The sequence below is a fragment of the Akebia trifoliata genome, chromosome 11, assembly GCF_017979445.1.
Source record: "Akebia trifoliata isolate Shusen 1 chromosome 11, ASM1797944v1, whole genome shotgun sequence".
Classification (NCBI taxonomy): Eukaryota; Viridiplantae; Streptophyta; class Magnoliopsida; order Ranunculales; family Lardizabalaceae; genus Akebia; species Akebia trifoliata.
This window is the reverse complement of record NC_141385.1, coordinates 33,423,498-33,433,236: the sequence shown is the minus strand read 5'-3', so window position 1 is coordinate 33,433,236 and position 9,739 is coordinate 33,423,498. Positions and strand designations below refer to the sequence as shown.

Genomic DNA, 9,739 nt, shown 5'->3' with positions numbered 1-9,739 from the left:
TATTAGTTCATCATCTCATTTCAGGTCAAAGAAGTTACAAAATTTATCTAATCCAAAATTTCATGCTTTGGTTGAGCCAATATAGAAGAAGAATTCCAATTTTTAGAAATTATGCTGAAAGTTCAAAGTGTAATAACATGCGTGAAAGAGATTGACTTTGGGGTTGATTTGATAGGGGTCTTTTATCTCAGGTGTGGATATGCGGAATCTCCAACAATTAAGCACCTCCTAAAACTTTCTTCAAATCATTATCCCCTCCTAATTAAGTTTGAGATTCTCTTTCTAGCCCCAAACAATTTAGATTCTTGGATTTTGGGTTGAAAAAATGAACTTTCTGACAATTGTTAGGGAAAATCCTAGGAGGGTGGGTTTTGAAGAGGGGTATCTTTTATTCAGATTTGCTAGAAAATTAAAGAGACTCAAAAAGGTACTAAAGCTTTGGAATTGGAAAAAGAAGGAGGTAGTGTGTGTCATTTAAGAGATAGATTAAATAAGGGAAATGTTCAGCACCCAACATTTTGCGCAACAATTTGCCCAACATGTTTTGTCCTACATGGGTTAGAAGTTTTGGAATGGACTGATTTTTGGTGAGGATGAGGATGATCTCCTCGGTGTAGAGATCATCCTCATAAAAAATCAACCTATTCCAAAACTTCAAACCCCATGTTTATAAGTTGAAAAATTGTGGACCGTCCATTTTTTGTAAATCATTTGTGATGGGATTAGAAGTTTTGGAATGGGCTGATTTTTGGTGAGGATGATCTCCTCACCAAAAATCAGCGTATTCCAAAACTTCTAACTCATATAGGACAAAACATGTTGGGCAAATTGTTGGTGGTAGGTGCCGAATGGGACCATTAAATAAAGTTGAAAGTTATGCACAGGTGTGTGTGTGAGGAGTTACTCTCCACTAATGGCTGAGATTAGAAGATTTAATTTATTTTGAATGTCAAAAAGCTAAGTGGGAAAATAACGAGGAGTCTCTGTGGAGACAGAAATCGAGGGTAATCCAAGGTCTTGTCCTTGACGGCAAAGCTCAGATTTACAAGGAATGCGATCGAAAAAATCAGGAAAACTGATGGTTCCACCACAGAGATTCTCAAAGAGAATGAAAAAAGGCTCTGTGAATCTAGATCTTGTTGTAATGGCTCTGTGAATAAGAAGAGTCTCTAGATGATTCTTTTAATTAGCCACATCAGCAAATACAGTTTGTGAGATTATTCCATTTGTAACAACTTGTACAGATTTCTCTGTTCTTGTTCTTTGGTTGTAAGGTGAAATAATACAAACTATTGTCTCTTATGGAATCAAAGCTTAGGAGCTTCATCTTCCTCAGATCCTAGTCCAACGAGCTTTCTTCAATCCAATCGGACCTGTGAAGTTTATTCAAGCTTTCATGGCCTCCTCCTCCAATGGTGCAGGTCTTCTCTTTTTTGTCTCAAATGTTCATTCTCTTATCACTATAAAACGTGATTCCACTAATTTTCCTGTGTCGAAATCACAGGTTCGACACGCTCTTTTTAAGCTAATTTTTTTCTCGGATATGTCAATAGAAACATTCCACCTCTCCTCAAGAAATTGAAGATGAATTTGGGCAGAAAATACTAAATCCAGATCTCCAATTGTGGATAGTAATTGATAATTATCTTCTCAGCAGTATTACTACTACTTTTACACCTTCTATCTTGTCTTATGTTCTTAACTATGAACACGACCCATGAGATCTGGGAGGCTCTTGCCCTCTGATTTGCGTTTTTGTCTTCAACTTATGTCCATGAATCGAAAACACAGCTTTTCAATCTCAAAATGTCCGATCTCTCTATGGATGGAGACAAACTAGCTGCTGTAGGCTCTCCAATGGATGGAGAAGACTTAGAAAATTTCTACACTCTTCATGGCTTACCAAGTGACTATGCCTCTTTCAAGATCGCGATCCGTATGAGATTTGATCCTAATAAGCTGGAACATTTAAACTCCCAACATGGATCGAAAGAAACTCTACTTGCCATGGAGAATTCTGATCCACCACCTTCCACTGATGTCAGTACAGCTCTTGGTGCTGTATCTTCTTATTGAGGTAATCACTCCGGTAAATCCAGCTCTCAAACTCATCTACCATTCAATAATTCTTTCAGCAATCCACATTATTATTTATTGCTTGTTGATGATTTTTCTGACTCTATCCTTTGTGTAAGAAGTCTCAAGTTTTTGCCAAATTTGTTGAATTTAAATCACTTGTTGAAAACCATTAAAATTTTTAGAACAGATAATTGTGTTGAGTTTGTGAACAATACCATGACAAAATTTTTGGCTTCGTATGGCATTCTTCATCAACTGTCTTGTTCACATACTCCGGAACAAAATGGAGTTGCCGAAAGAAAGCACCGACATCTTGTTGAAATCACAATCACTTTACTCCATCAAGCCTCAATGCCAAAGTCTTATTGGCACGATGCTCTTTGCACTACAGTGTTCATAATTAACCGGCTTCCCAGCTTGGTGATTCACTTCAAGACACCATATGAGAAGTTATTTAACAAAATCCCATACTTCTCCCTTTTAATATCATTCTATTGTTGTTGTTGTTTTCCTTGGTTAAGGTCTTATGTCAAAGATAAGCTTACACCCCACTCTCGGTATTGTGTATTTCTTGGGTACTCTCAAGCTACAAAGGGGTACAAGTGCCTTGATATTTAAATAGGGAAAGTTTATATTTCTCGCCATGTTAACTTTCTTGAGCACTTTTTTCCCATTTATGAAGAATACTAGACCTACTAATCTACCCTTAAACACATCACATACATTTTTCCCATCCTCTACCACACGTCTTTCTATACTAAATCCATCACTATCCCTAGTCCCTATCAATATTATCCTACCTCATCCGCTCCCTTGGTTAGTGCACCTATCCGCTCCCTTAACAAGGACAAAAATTATCCTCTTTCCAACACATCAACTGCCAACCCTTCTCCTCCTTCTCTTTTCAACAGCACACATACACCACTCTCATCTACCACCACAGTCCCTAGTCCTCATCTCCCATTGTCTAAAACATCCCATTCACGCCTACTCCCCTAGTCCACCTTGTGAAAACAAGGTCCAAAAGTGGCATGTTCAAGCCAAAGACGATCATTTCCCTATCAGTCACCACAACCCCATCTATTGAACCCACAAACTTCAATGAAGCCTCCAAATCCCAAAAATGCTGATCTATAATGTCTGAAGAATTTCAAGCTTTGACTTCTCAAGGAACTTGGACTCTTGTACCTAAACCAATGGATCATGCTATTATAGGTTGCAAATAGATTTTTCGAATTAAGACAAATGCTGATGGCACTATTACTAGATATAAGGCACGTCTAGTGGCCAAAGAATACAATCAAGAAGAAGGTATGGACTATCATGAGAGCTTCAGTACGGTTGCCAAGCAACCAACTATTCGTGTGGTTTTAGCTCTTGTTCTTCATTTTCATTGGACTATCAAGCAGTTAGACGTATCAAATGCCTTTCTTCATGGTTTTTTGGAAGAAGATGTCTATGTGCAACAACCACCGGGGTAAATTGATCCGAACCATTCTCACCATGTTTGCAAACTAAGAAAGGCCATATTTGGGTTAAGACAAGCTCCAAGAGCTTGGTTTGATATGTTATCCTGTTTTCTCATCAACAAGGGCTTCAAGACAAGTTCTGCAGATTCTTCCTTATTTAAATCTCATCAAGGCAACAATATCATCATAGTGATGATTTATGATGATGACATGTTGATAATTGGAAACCACTTCGATCTTATAACATCTCTCATCCATCATATGAGTTCAACAATTTCTATGAAGGACTTGGGCAAGCTAAATTATTTTCTTGGTATCAAGGTTCTTAAGACACGCAAAGGTATCATATTTTTCCAAGCTAAATTTGCTGCTGATATTCTTGACCGCACATCTATGTTGGATTGCAAACCATGTGCCTCCCCATCAGCTAATAAGGTTTTGTTATCTCTCGATGATGGAGACGATTTTCATAATCATACCCTTTATAAAAGTGTTGTTGGCACTTTACAATACTTAACCATTACTCGACCCGACTTTGTTGTTTTCTGTGAATAGTGTTCGCCAACATATGCATTGTCCCACAAACAAAAACTTTGCCGTTGTAAAACGCATTCTCAGATTTTTGAAGGGCACAATTTATTATGGGCTTCATTTTCAACCTGGGCCACTTGACTTGATAGCTTATTCCGATGTCTATTGGGATGGTAATAGCAGTGATCGCCGCTCAACCACAGGCTGTTGTGTCTTCCTTGGGCCAAATTTGATATCATGGAGCCAAAAGAAACAACTCACTGTTGCGTGGTCATCTACTGAAGTTGAATGTCGACCACTCACCCACACTGCTGCATACTTGCAATGGGTCAAAATGTTGCTACTTGACCTTGGAATTTCCCTTCATCATACTCCCATTTTATGGCACGACAACATCTCGGCTGTCTCTTTAGCCTCAAATCCTATGTTCCATGCACGCATGAAACATATTTAGGTTGACGACCATTTTATCTGCAAAAACGTCATCAACAACGAATGTGAGCTCTGCCATATTTCTACTATAGATCAAATTGCCGACATATTCACCAAACAGCTTTCATCTCAACGATTTAAGTACCTTCATGCCAAATGGTGGATCCCATCAGTTTGAAAGGGGATATATGCCACACATCATATAATAGTGTCTCTAGATGATTCTTTTTGTTATCACACATCTGCAAATACAATTTTCGAGATTATTCCATTTGTAACAACTTCTAAAGAGTTCTCTGTTTGTTTGTATAAACAGTCATGTACTTGTTCTTTGGTTGTAAGGTGAAATAATAGAGACTATTCTCTCTTATGTAGCTTTCCTTAGCCAGAACAAGAAATTTTGTACCATCTGTTCATGTGAGGAGATCCTTTTAGCAATAAAGGGGATGAGCATTCATGGAGCAACTGGCCCGTATGGATTCTCAGGGTTGTTCTACTTGGAGGCTTGAGGCATCATAAAGGAAAATCTAATGAGGGTTGTGGTAAATTTCTTTGGCGGTATAAGATGTATTCGTTCAAATCTTATGGTAGACAATATTTCCCCTAATACCAAGAAAACTGCTTCAAACCACCAATGGTATTTTTTTCAAAACAAAAAAATCCCACAGTATAAGATGGTGTTGCACACATCCACTGGGGGATGATGTTTTGCTACTAACATGAATCCCATTGCATGAAATAAAGGAGATTGTGCACCCCAAAAAAACTAAAACTAAACTTCTATTTCATTGTTGTCCACAAAGGAGATCACCAAAAAATTTATCCATGAACTTTCAAATCTCTCCTATTGGCTATCATTAATAAGAGTCCAAGAACTGTGCTTACTCACAAACTAATGTTTAATGGTCACCCACAAAAAAGATCACCTAAAATAACATAGTGCGATCTTCAAGATCTCTCATATCAGCACCATTAATAAAAGTCCCAGAATTATTAATTTTCTTTTACAACACTGTGGTCCAAGGAAAGTCCTATGTGCAACTGGTTGAATTGAGGGTCATATACATTTAAATCACCAAATTAAAACTTAGTATGCGCGTGGCGCATCAATACCAATTTATGTTTTTCCCCTACGATCCTGATTTTTTTTGTTTTTTTTTTTTTTTTATGGAAGAAATCTTGGAAGTTATTTTTTTAAGTTATATTTTGTGGGTGGGGTTAGCTACAGTTTGCAATTATAAAGAGATTCAGAAAGGCATGTTGGATTCCACAATTTTTGTTGAATCATCTTCTCTACGCTTTAGTAATTATTCACTTCAATTATTTGATTTATGTATGAATGTATAATATATATATATATATATATATATATATTTGTAAATTTGATACTAAAACCTCATATTCCTTATATGAAATACTAAGAATTTGGCTTTGTGCAGTTCCTAATGAGAAGGAGATTCTTGAAGCCATTCTCGGTATGAACACTCAAAGGAGCTGGAGCTGCAGGTCCTGATGGTTTTTCAGGGTTGTTATATTTGAAAACTTGGAAAATCATAAGAGTTGATCTCACAAGGGCAGTCTCCAACTTCTTTTTTGGGGGCTTTCATTCTAAAATTAGTGAACACAAGACCATCACTCTAATCCCAAAAGTGGAGGTACCCCCTTAATTTTTCAGACTATAGCCCAATAAGTTTGTGCAATTTCTTGTACAAAATATTTTTTAAAATTTTGGCAACTAGACTCAACACTATCCTCCCAAAGATAATCTCTCCTGAACAAGGAGCTTTTGTTAAAGGGAGGAATATTTATGATAATATAATAGTTGTTCATGAGATCATTTAGGATTGGAACAAGAAAGTGATGGGAAAAAAAACTATTACTCTCAAGATTGACATGTAAAAAGCTTACGACAACTGGAGTGGTCATTTTTTTGCAGTCCTTAGAAGGCAGGGCTTTTCGACTAATTTTGTGAAGCTGGTGTATCAATGTTTATATTCTGCCATTCTTCCGTGTTGATTAGTGGCATATCCCATGGTTTTTTTTTCAAAGTTCTAGAGGTCTAAGACAAGGAGATCCATTTTCATTGGGTTTATTCATATTAGTAGAAGAAGCGTTGAGTAGTGGACTTCATAATATAATCTCTACGGGCAAGATGGAGAGATTTACTGTCTTTGGGGAAATTTTGGTTCCTAGTCATCTCCTTTTTGCGGATGACTTTGATCATTTTTCCTAAGGCAACTAGGAAATCACTACCAAATTTGAAGAGTTTTCTCAAGAAGTTTTAGTTATTCTCGGGCCAATAGGTTATAGCTTTGAGAAGAGTCGATTCTTGATTTCAAGCTTGGAAAGTAGGAGCTATATCTCTTTGGTTATTGAAGCTCTGGGCTTCTTGATAGGTTCCCTTCCATCAAACTACGTTGGAGTTCACCTTTTTAATGGAAGGTTCACCAGAAACATGTGTAGAGATTTGGTGCCAAAATTTCTTGCAAGCTTGAAGGTTGAAAAGCCAAATTTTTATCAGTAGGAGGTAGACTAATCCTTATTTCTCACATTTTGTCATCAATCTCGATTTATTTAAACTCTATTTTTCCTCTTCCATTTGTAATCTACTCTTAGTTAGAATCTTGTTTCACAAAGTTGTTTTGGGGTGATAGCCCGGACGTTAAGAAACACAGGTTGGTAATTTGGAAAATGTTTTGTAAACCTAAGATTGACTGTGGATTGGGAATCAGATTTTTAAAAAATGCCCACAAATCCAGAATGGTTAAACTGTGTTGGAGGGTCCTGAATGAGAATGGCTTATAGGTAAATTTTCTAAGAGAGAAATATGCAAAAAATAATGATTGGTGGAGTGCTAGCCTTGTGTCGGGAGGTAAAAAAATTTGGACGATTGTGAAAACCCAAATTCATTACTCGTTATGGACGTCAAGAGCTCTAGTCCATATTAGTCGAAACCTCTCACTTCCTTCATAATTGGAAGGGAGATGGTCCTTTACACTGCGTTTGGATAGAGCTTCTTGATGACTTCTGCTCCTGCGGGGAGCTAGCAAACGTTTGGATAGATTTTTGCTTTTGCGCGGAGAGGTTTTTGCTCTTGAGGGGAGACGTTTTTTGCTCTTTGTTGAGAAGCTTCAAGGACCTGCTCTTCCGCGGAGAGGTTTGTTGCTCTTGCGGGGAGTGATTGAGCTTTTGCTTTTACGCAGAGAGGTGTATCCACACAGGCCCTTAGTCTCTTTATACCGGAGGAAAATAAATACAACACAATTGGAGATATTAGGGTCGATGGTAGATGAAATGAAGCACGCTCAGAGCAATGGAATGTAATCAAAATACTATTGCAAGTATCCTATCTTCGACCCTTCCCAAGAGTTTCTCAGACAAAATGATTTGGGTTGACAACCACTCGGGTTGTTAATCGGCCAAATAAGTGTGGAATTCTATCCGGTCAATAAGTCATTCTCACAACAAATGGAAGTTATTGTGGAGCGCTTTTTCCCTACAAAGATGAATACTTTGAGTTGAAAAATTATCAATGAAGATGTGCCTTGAGCTTCGGTGAGGAAACGAAGGAAGTTCGCCATGACGACTCGGTGTCCTTACTGTGAAATGGCCGAGGAAACCATACACCACATTTTCCACCAATGTCCATTGGCTAAGAAGGTCTGGAAAATTTTCTTTTTGAACTTCGAAGACTCGACCTGTCTAGACTCTCCTTTGGAAATCATTATTTCATGGAATCATCACCATCGGTCTCAATCTTTTGTAGTGATGAATATGATGCCATGGGTGATGTTGTGGTGCATTTGTATAGTGAGAAACGAAGCCATTTTTAATGGACTAAATCCCTTTATTGAGAAGATTATTATTAGAGTCTTGAAGTGATTGTTTGAACTTGAGCCTCTTTTAACTGTAAAGAACTCTTCGACTGTTGATGAAAGAAACATACTGGAGCAGTTGCGTTTTCAAATCAAAATGCTCCAACCAGAGAGAAGGTTAGAGCTTATATGGGAAGTTCCATTGAGAGGATGACTGAAACTAAATATTGATGGGGATTGCAAGGACAACCTAGAAATTGTAGGAGGTGGAGCTATTCTACGAGATGAAGAAGGTAACTTTATTCTAGTGGCCAATTGGTTCTTCGGTGTTGCGACAAACAATGAAGCTGAATTGAAGGCTTTACTTACATCACTTGAGCAATTTCAGATTTATAATAAAAGAGTCCTTATTGAATCAGATTCTCTTCTCCTAGTAAGAGGTCTATCGGCCAGTAAAATCCCCTGGAAACTTGACTCGCTGTTGTATAACATCGAAAGCTGTTTATCTACACAAGTTTGGTGAGTCCAACATGCTTAGAGGGAGGAGAACTTGGCCGTTGATTCATTAACTAAACATGTTGCTACTTGCTTATGCTCAAATCTATTTTTTTTTATATTTCTCAACTCTACCTTTAGCCACTAAAAAATGTGTTCTGGGGGGATAAAATGAGCTTTCCTCATTTGTAAATTCTAAGCTAGGGGTTAGTTTCCCCATTTTGACCGTGTAGAGTGTAGACACCCCATTTTTTCGTGGGTCAAGCTTGAGAGCACTAAAACATTCCAAGAATGGACTCGACATGGAAAATTTCCTACGAAGTCCAAAGTCTGAAGATCAAGCATATGGGGACTCAATAATCTGGAGAGGTTCAACCAAGTTAATTTAGGCTTGGCCGAATTTAAGATTCAGCCAAGGTTAATTAAAGCTTGGTTGAACCTGAAGTTAGGTTAGGGTTAAATTTAACTTGGATGAACCTTGATTTCAACTAAGACAGTTAGAACAGTTTAAAATCCACGTGCACTCAAATTTTCTTAAGAAAAATGACTCCTTAACCCCCTCTCTTAGTGACTTATTCTTAAAAAAAAAACCCTTACTAATTCTCCTTCTACTCGGGCTAAAATCTTCATAATTCTTATCACCTAGGATCTTTTAGTAAATCACTTATTCTCCTAATCTTGACTCAAGGTCTTACTTAGTCCCTACTTAAAGTCAATTACCTCCAATAGCCTTGGTTTATTAAGACTCATTAAAGGCAAATCTCTCTTTTACCCTTCTAATCTCTTTCAAAGATCAAAGGAATTCTAAGGCAAATTGACTATCTTCCAAAGCCTATGACACTTTTGTCCACCTTAGAGAATTTCCTAAAATTTGTGTCTAATGATCTTTTAATCCCTAGTTTGTTGGAGACTCTCCCA

General features: G+C 37.6%; 1 long non-coding RNA gene across 2 annotated transcripts; it reads left to right on the top strand.

The window, feature by feature from the left end:
• Positions 1–916: 916 nt before the first annotated feature.
• LOC147391324 (uncharacterized) lies at positions 917–9,451 on the top strand. 2 transcript variants are annotated; one of them, XR_015183101.1, is made up of 3 exons: positions 917–3,888; positions 4,887–5,053; positions 5,951–9,451. It is a non-coding gene; the product is annotated as an uncharacterized LOC147391324 (long non-coding RNA). The 2 variants fall into 2 exon arrangements; XR_015183100.1 differs by having other exon boundaries at positions 922–2,077; positions 5,951–9,450.
• The last annotated feature ends 288 nt before the right edge of the window (positions 9,452–9,739 follow it).